This window comes from Tyto alba, unplaced genomic scaffold (genome assembly GCF_018691265.1).
Source record: "Tyto alba isolate M040663 unplaced genomic scaffold, T.alba_DEE_v4.0 Super-Scaffold_27, whole genome shotgun sequence".
NCBI classification, from domain to species: Eukaryota; Metazoa; Chordata; class Aves; order Strigiformes; family Tytonidae; genus Tyto; species Tyto alba.
The window spans coordinates 32,688,175-32,697,627 of record NW_024881301.1 but is presented as its reverse complement, the minus strand read 5'-3'; the positions used below and the strand labels follow the sequence as shown (position 1 = coordinate 32,697,627).

The 9,453-nt window shown below is 37.2% G+C and overlaps 1 long non-coding RNA gene across 1 annotated transcript; it reads left to right on the top strand.

The window, feature by feature from the left end:
• The first annotated feature begins 337 nt into the window (after positions 1–337).
• Positions 338–8,642, top strand: LOC122153936. Its single transcript, XR_006165791.1, has 3 exons — positions 338–446; positions 3,862–3,925; positions 8,350–8,642. It is a non-coding gene; the product is annotated as an uncharacterized LOC122153936 (long non-coding RNA).
• Positions 8,643–9,453: the final 811 nt, after the last annotated feature.

Below are 9,453 nucleotides of genomic sequence, written 5' to 3'. Positions count from 1 at the left end.
CTTTGTATTTACCTCTAATAATGTACTTTCATGCACTTTATCAATTTTTGCCTCATAGAGGATGTTGATGCAGGGTGCTGCATTTTCTTTAACAGCAATACTGATTTTGAATTAACCTCTTCTTATTACAGGGTGCCGGTTGTTTTTCCTGCGTAAATCTTCACATATAAATAACTTCTGCAGCAGATTATCTTGTGGAATTTGCTTCTTTTTTAAATGATGAAAACTATAAAAATGGGTTAGAGGAAACAGTCTGGTCCCTTGTGGTAACTTGGCTTCTCTCCAGTGCATGCACTCTGTGGCCTTGCCACTAATTCATCTGGTTTGTTTTCAGGTTTTCTCTTGCCAAAACATTATAACTGGAGATTTGCAGTGGATATGCAGAAGCTGGACTTTGTACAGAAAATGCAGAATCCACACCCAGCCTGTCCTCTGGGAAAAAAGAGGTAAAGATAAGTTATCTGATGGTAACTTTGTCAGTATCTTTGACATAACAGAATTTTTACATGCAGCAAAGACAAAATTAAAATAAAAATATGATATTCGTGACTGTATTTCAAATTAAGCCTTACGTGGAGCTATCTTTGTGCTTATCAAGTAAAGAAAATTATGAACTCAAAAGGAATCTGGTTATTGCTGAAAACAAATATGTCAGCGTGAGACATGTACTAAGTAAGATACATACAGTCATACCAGAAGTGCTCAGGTTTTGTGGTGATAGCTAACTATGTTGACTCTGAGATTTACTTTTATTTTGGCAGCTGGGAAAAAAACAAAAACAGTGCTCATGAGCAGTCTTATTTTAATACACTCAATGTGAGGGATGAGCTGATAACTATTATTGCATTTTGTTTTACAATCTCATCATCTACTCACTTTGGAGTATAGGCTTTTGAAAATACATGCTGTTCTGCTACTGGGGTTTAGCTTTAACTAATATAAAGGGTCAAATGGGAGTGCACTTATGAAGAAAGACATAATTACATATTAGAAACATGAAAATGTACATATTTGGTTTGTAAAATTTCAGTTCTCTGTTTTGAGTAGCATAATCTTTTAAATAATATTAGGGAATACAAAATCTGGAGGGTTGTTTTCTTATTGGCTTTCATGGAATTAAGTTTTTTACCCAACGCTTTAAGACTTATTTCTTTTGACACTTTTACAGAATTGAGCTCCCCTGAATCTTTGATTCCATCATTGATTAGATGATATCTTGCAAAAAGGCTCTGACTATGTGTAAGGACGGAGATACAACTTGAAATAGTCGCTTAATTCAGTTTTTGTCCCAGTTGTGTACTCTAGTAAGGTAATTAGCAATATGTATGATATTAAAATGAGTCAAATCAGCCCTCTGAATCTGACAAACCAATGTGGTTTTGAGAGCTGGTTGTGCCTCCAAAATTAGGTGCTAATCAATTTTTCAGCAAATGTGCAAATGACTGTGGAATTCTGAGGCCATTGAACAAACTCCTGATAATGAAATAGCAGTACAAATGACTTGTATATAAGTTGAATACTCAGTTTCGTTGAGTATTTCATCTAAAATATAAAACTATAAATATATACCCTAAAAAATATCAGGGAAGTGGTAAGGAGTATTCTGATGAAAGATGTGATCAGTCCCTATTTTGCCAGTGCAGTCATGGTGCTCACAGCCTGTCTACTGATCACACATACAACACCGGAGGGCCTCTTAGTCCCATGTTACAGGTGCTTACACAACCTTGTATGCTGCTATTTTGGACTCCCCTTGTTTGACTTGGAATTATGATTCTGCTGAAGTCCCAATAGTCCTAACGCTCTTAGTTGATAAAAAATTCCAGACCGTCAAAAGTTTTAATCATCCCATGCTGAGACATTTTTGTACAGATTTTGTTTTGTTCCATGACTACAAGAAGATGTTCATAATAATGCAGTGTGATGAGGCACATTTTATTAGTGTTGCAGGTTGCTTGAAAAATGTCAGGTTTTTTGTTCTCCATAATTTTTCTGATGTAGCTGTTTTGCACCAGGCAACAACACTATTTTCACTCTCTAGCTCATCTCTCAATAAGTCTAATCAGTCAGATATACTCTTCCTGATGGCTGAAAGTCTTTTCCTTCACCATGTAGTTGGCTTACACTGTCTAGACTTAAAAATTGCTTCTTTTACACTCTTAAAAGAATAAGCAAAACTGAAACAAGAAAATTACAGCAGGAACATGTTGTACCAGCACTAAAGCTATATTGTAATATAATGAAATTCTATCATCAGGCAAAGAAAAACACAGAACTGATATGAAAAGCAGTTTCAAATTCATGTATCATTACTGCCCTTCCTCAAGTGCTTACAACATGAAAAGAGGTGTAAGAATAAATTTGCAGTGGTTTTTGTGTTCTTGGAACAGAAATTAGCTATAGGAATGTCTTCTTGAGGAACTAAAAATTGACTTGGAGGGCTTAAGAAACAAAATTTCTCTGGTGCAGCTGCTGTCTCATTTTTAGGTAAGGTAAGGATTAAGAATACAGGCTGCCTAATAAAGAGCAAAATTTTTTGTTAAACTTGTTTTACTCCCTCCTGTCAAAAGGGAAGCTGAAAATGCTCTAGGTTCCTGTTAAGAAAAAATTCCTACCCATCTTAAAACACATTCCTATTCTAGGAAAATAGCATGGAGTTTTCAACTTCTTGTTGCATGACACTAAATATGGATATGTTTTACCCTTCCTGATCAATGAAACCAAACGTCTACCTATAACAGCAGATTTTCAACAGTGATGAGAAGCAGATGTATGGAGGGAAGTTTAATATTCAGTCCTTCCCCAATGTAACGTATTTCTAGTTTCTATGATGCATCAATATGAAGACCCCTGAATCAAAGAACATTTCTGGATCACTGTGTTTAAAAGCATAAATAACTTTAAATTTAATTTTTCCAGCCTCTATCTTTGAATCCTTTTTAATGCTTTCCCTCTAAAAATTCCATGGTACTGAGTTCCAAAGTACAAGCCATATGAAAATATACATCCTTTTGGCATTAAATATGTGCCTTAAACCTGATAAGAGGGTCATGGTGTGCTTCCAACTTCTCATATTATGAGTAATAATGAGTTATGATATCACAGGTAATTCCTGAGCCAACTGTGATTTTACAGATCTATATCATATTCCTTCTCAGTTCATTTATTTCCAGAAAGAGGAACCCCAATGTTAGTTTCTCCTCATATGAAATGATTCACTACAGAGGCATAGTTGGTCTCCTTCTATGTTTCTTTTCTAGCTATATTTGGTATATTTGGTGGCTATCTGAAGTCTGTAAACTACTACTTCCACAGCTGAACAGAAGCTGCCAAAAAGAAAGCCCATTCAGATCTGAGATTTACTTCAGTTTTTCATTTACTTAAAACAATGGTAAGGAGCATCTTTCAACAGTGCCCCTTTATCTTAAACTACTAAAAAGTGTAATTATTTAAAAAGTTAAACTACTGTTCCTCAGCTAGTTCCATATCCCAAAAATTATTTGTTGCAGGAGTGACAATGGGAGAACTTTATTGTTATGCTTCTGAGAGTGAGGTACATGCTGCAAGACATTTGCTGTGAATATTCAATAGCAGCTTTAAAGAAGTTGACCTCAGTTCCATTTAGCCTCCCATTGTTCTTTGATAGACATTTATCACAGATATATTAGCAAATGTCTTTGTTCCCTATTCTGTTTATTAAAACAGTCTGTGCCTAAGAAGAAATTGTGAAGTTTTGGAATTAAAATTTTGAATTCATTGTTATAAGAAATCACAACAGGCAACATAATGGAATAATTTCTATCTACTGAAGTGTGGGATGATTTATTGATGCTGGTTAATGTAATAATTAAATTACTTCAGGTTCTTGGCAGGAATAAAGGAAGAAACCTTTTAATATGGATAGCTCACACCTGCTGACTTAAAGGTAACATTGGACATTTTTCTTTGTGTTGGTGTTCCATTATTGGCTCTTGTAAACATATGAAATAGGACTTCTTATTCAACAAAGGGATTGCTACCTTCGATGTTGCTGTCACACTATCTCTCTTCTTCTAGAATGAAATTATGCATTTCTTTAAAAGTATTGAAAATCTAAGAGTTGTGTACCAGTTTACACTTGGTTTGTCACGTCAGCTACAACAAATGCAAAACTGTATAAAGTGCTTTCATTTAATGGTTACAGAGGAGATAAATATCAGTTCTCTGAAAGATTTAACGTCCCAGTGTGAAGTACAGAGAGACATAATGGAGTTTGCAGAATGTCTTTTGCAGAGGACAGGGTGCTGAAACCAACATATTCTTGCCACAGAAGGTTTTCTTGTTGCCTCCCACCTGTTTCTTTTAACAAAAATTCTGCAAGAAAGCATTGGAAAAGCCATCCAGAAAGTGGCTATTGAACACATACTGTGCACTCACGTAGGATCAAGCATAGGATGCAGTCAACTTGTTTCCCAGGTAGAAATAGTGTGGGTTTGAATTCCTGTCTTTTTTTTTTTTTTTTTTTTTTCTTTTTTTTTTCCTAGATGTCCGAACAGTGACAAGGAAAGAGTAGAGTGATGTTTCTGGAGAAAAAAAAAAAAAAAAAAAAAAAAAAAAAAAAAAGAAAAAAAGTAACAAAAGTTACCCAAATAGATAGCCTAAATAGCGCTGAAATCTATTGGAGAGCAGATACATTTGATCCCTTTGTGTAAGAGTCCCTTTCTTTTGTTTCTTCCACATCTCTACAATTCTTTCACCATTTGTTCAAGTAAACACAATGAAAGAAAATTAAGTTCACTACAGGGTATGTAAATGAACAGACAGATGAAAACCTTCATAGAAACCAACTAATGTTCTAAAAAAGATGCCAAAATTGTCTCTTTCCTGGCATAGAACAGATCTTGTTTCCCTGAAAAGGGTGCAATGTGTACCATGATATTTAATAAAATATTGGTGTTCTGTTGTATCTTTTTATGTGTCTGACACTAGCACAACCAATGCAACTTAAAGGACTGTGAATATCTGTGTCTCTCATGAAAGGGTAAATCAGCATTCAAGGGAAATACAGCATTTGCCTTCCAGTCAGTCAGATAACTTTGAGGATCAGGCAGTCATGAGTCCAGAAGCTTGAAAACAAGGAATAGCCATAAGGATATCTCAGAGCAGAGTATGGAAATACCGAGAATCTCTTTAAATATTGTCTGTGAAAGAAGTCCTAAACTAAATATTTTTGTAATAGAGCTTTAACTCTTGAAAAAAATCAAAATGGTAAAAGGTTTTTGGTTTGATGGGCACATTTTTATTTTCTTTCATTTTTAGAGTGAGACAAGCAAATACAGCACAGAGCATGGCTGGGTTTATTTATCTTCATTGGATGGAAGGCAACAAGACATTTGGGAGGCTAAAATGATCCCTAGTTAAAAAGAAGAAGTCTTGTTAATGTTTTTATGTTTAATACCCTGTTTTCAATTGTTATAGAGAAAAAGCGTTAAAGGACCAAATTATTTCTTTAGGGACCTCAGGAATGTGTGTCATATTAGGATAAAATGAAGTGTCTATCTCATGATGCTTTAACAGCACTACAGTGGCTCCAGCTTCCTTGCAAGATCTTGGTTATAAGTTCCCACAGTTGTTTTACCAATGATTTCTCATTTGGAAAGCAGTTTTCCTTCATTTTCCTGGAACCTTTCCCCCATTTTTACCTCACATTCTTTATCTATAAATGGGTTTATTCTTTGCCTGCCTTTATACATTTTCTGTAGATTTCAAGAAAGACTGAAGCTCATCTTAACTGAATCCGAGGTCTATATACCAAGTGTGATCAAGACACTTTCTGTACTTTGAAGTTTGTGCTGGATTTGTGTAGCAGAGTTTTTGGTAGTGGGGGAGGGAGCTACAAAGGCAGCCCCTGTGAGAAGCTTCTCAAAGATCCCTGGCTTCAAGTCAGACTCACCTCTTCACCAAGGCCAAGCCAATTAGTAATGGTGGCTGCATCTCTGTGATAAGGTCTTTAAGAAGGGGAACCTGGGAGAAGGAATCGGAGTTGAGGAGTTATGAGATGGACACCTGCGCAAACACCAAGGTCAGTGGAAGAAAGGAGGAGGAAAGTGGGGGAGGTGTGCTGGAGCAGAGACCCCTCTGTATCCTGTTGTGAGACAACAGGGGCGCCCGCCCTGCCACCCATGGAGGCCCGCTGTGGAGCAGATGCTGACCTGCAGTCCATGGAGGACCCCACATTGACTCAAGTGATTATGCCCAAAGGAGGCTGGGACCATGTGGGAAAAGGTAGACCCCACTGTTGTAGTTCAGCACTGGGAGGATTGCAGCATGCAAGTGTGTCCCACGCCGGAGCAGCTCGGGAAGGGCTGTAGCCTGTGGGATGGACTCCAGTTGGAGAAAGTTGATGTCCCACGCCAGAGCAGGGAGGGAAACCCTGCTGCCCATGGGAGGGACTCAAGTTGGAGAAAGTTTGTGGAGGACTGCCTCCTGCGAGAGGGGAACCATGAGAGAGGAGAGGAAGAATGTGAGGACTTCCCCCCAACCTGAGGAGGAAGGAGCGGTGGGACTGACTGCACCCCCCCGTTCTCTGTCCCTGCACTGCTGGAGCGACAAGGGGGTGGTAGAGAGATTGGGAACAAAACAGAGCCTGGGAAGAACAGAAGGATGAGGGGAAGGTGTCTTTAAGGTGTGGTAATGCTTCTCACTGTCCTACTCTGTCTGTTAAGTGTTGCTATTGTGAGTGTCTGAATTAAATTGATGTTCTTTTGCCTTCCCCAAACAAGTCTGTCTTCTGCCCATGACCATAATGTGTGAGCCACCCCTCTCTGTCCTTATTTCGACTACTGAGCCTTTTACTTTATTTTCTCCCTTACATTGCTGAGGGGAAGGGGTGAGTGAGTGGCTGGATGGTGCTTAGTTGCCCTCTGGGCTCAAGCTACAAGGTTAGATAAAATACTGGTCACAGTTTGGCAACACATACCTCATCAAAGCAATTGACGTCCAATTCATAAGGTGCAATGCCTGAAAAATGGCTTGTGATTGCCATGGACAAGACACCAAGACAAGGATAATGTTAACTGAAAGCCTCTCACATGTTCCTTCATAGGAAATGGGGAATTAGGTGCAGAATCAGATATATTTTTTAAAAAAATGCTCAAGGTCATCACATGACCTTTCTTACAGCTAAAATGCCTTTTTAAAAGAAAAAGAAAAAAAGTAATTTAAAAACTTATACCTTATATATTTCATTTTCAAATTAAGAAAAAAATGTAATTTCTGTTTCAATATATACTATATTCATATCTCTTTCTAAAGTGTGGAGCATGTGAGGAAGTAAAGGACAAGAAAAAGCAAAAAATTCATGTACGTAGTCTAGTAGATATGGTTGCTTAAGTCAGATGGAGTAGATTTGCCTTTGCAGATAAATTTATATAATGCTTCAAAATCAACAGCAGCAGCAATATAGTATTTCAAAATGGCTTTTACAGAAGGTTCAAACACCATGTGTACTTTGTCAGATCTGCCTTGTTTTGTAGTCCCTCATTACTGGGTTACTATTTTAAAAAATGTCAAAGAAATGAAAACTGGAAGAGCTGTCAAATTTCAGAAAAATGCCTTGAAATGAATTATTTGTTTATCTGAAATACTATGGCATAAAAAAAAAAAAAGAACTGCCAAAGAACTACCAGTTTTTAAAGGAAATCAAGATGTCAGAAAAAAGAAATTTGTTATCAATACAATTTCCATACTAAAAACACAGGATGTGTTTTCAAATAGTGTCACTTTAGATATTCATAAATAAAAGGTAGTTTTCCTTCCTGAAAAAAAGTTGCCTGTTGTGGCTCATTTCACTGTTATAAACTCATTGATGTGCAGTCATTTCATTGTAGTTCTTGTCAGAAAGTTCAGCAGCTTGCTGTTACTCTGTGCTTGCCTGGCATCGGTGACAATTTCCACAGCCTCCTGAAAGTTCAGTTAGCAGCAGATAACTCAGTGTCTTCAGCCCTAAACAAACGGTTTCTGTCTCTGCAGTCAAAGGAGATTGCAATCATGTGCAAAGATATCAATTTAGTTTATCCCAGACTCTTAACAATAAGACCAAAAAAAGTCAAGCAGAGGCAAAGTCTCAGAGTTAGGAAGTGATAGAATTAAGATTGTTAGAGCAATATAAATTTGTCTCCTTTATACACATGCAATAAGAAGCTGTCTTTAGTTTCATGATAGACTCAGCCCCCACCTCATTCTGAGGGTTCCTCCACTGTGCTCCTACTGCTGCTTTTTCAACCAGTCTCTCCCTTTGTTCTCCATGTCTAGGCATGGGTTTTCAATGCCTAATCTTCTAACAAAACTTGCTTTTGCATTTTGTTTCAGAGTCTTCTTCCTTATTGAACCTCAAGCCAGCAGGGAAAATACAGATTGAAAGAGGTGCCTGATATGCCCACTGCTGGACTTGGGATCTGCAAGGAAAGTCCTGCTGTTCAGCAGGCAATGAGGCTTTCTTAATCCACAATTCATCTTTAATGAGATTTCCTAACTGGTAAGACTCTACTCAACATGTGTGAATAACCTGCCTTTTTTCAATGTGATTCTAAAATGGATGAAATTTATAGGTACAGTCAAAAAACATTGTGGGTTCGGGTTTTTTTTCCTTCTGGTCATTTCATTTTTTTCAGTACTTGAATACATTCCATTTGAATTGTGTTTAAATAATAATATTACTATTAGTACATACTATTTATATACTAATGATATATGTTTTGCAACACTAAATAAAAGGACATGTCTAGAATAGGAAATGGTTGTGTTAATGGTTCTAGCCTTAGCAAAATTGTAATTGATTGTAATAAGATCTTATGAGAAACATTTAAAATGTTTAGTAGGCAGTCCTGCTAACACCACTGATCACAAGTTTTGGTTGCAATCTGTTTCTTCACCCCAACAGCTACCCTCGAGTCCCTTAGTCTGAGTTTTGCTTTACTCCTGAGCTCTAGACAATCAAATACATTCCAAATTTATCTATCTGTTGGTGGGTGTTTGTGTACCTGAGTGTGATTTGCATTTTCCTTTCAGATCTGCTAATGTCACAGTTTTTTTTGTGGTATTATCCTGTGAAGTGAACTCTAAAGTAATTTTCATGTTTAAGACTGGTACTTTGTGGTGGAACATTTCCCTGAAGAGCCAGATTTGGATGTTTTATCTGCATGTGGGATTTTTTACTGACTCCAAAAACATTCTTATTGAGATCAATATGTTATTTATGAGGTGAACTACGTTTGGACAGCAGCTTTAGAAACTGGCTTGTGTTTAAAAGCCTTCACATCTGCTGGTACTAGCCTATCACTTTTTCCTAAAGATCTAGAAACAGACAACCTGAACATGAAATATTCCTTACTGTTCCCACACAGAAGGGTCAAGCCTAAACTTTAGCACTTTGCACCCTGAGGCAAAACAACCATGAAGATGGAGTCAAACAGG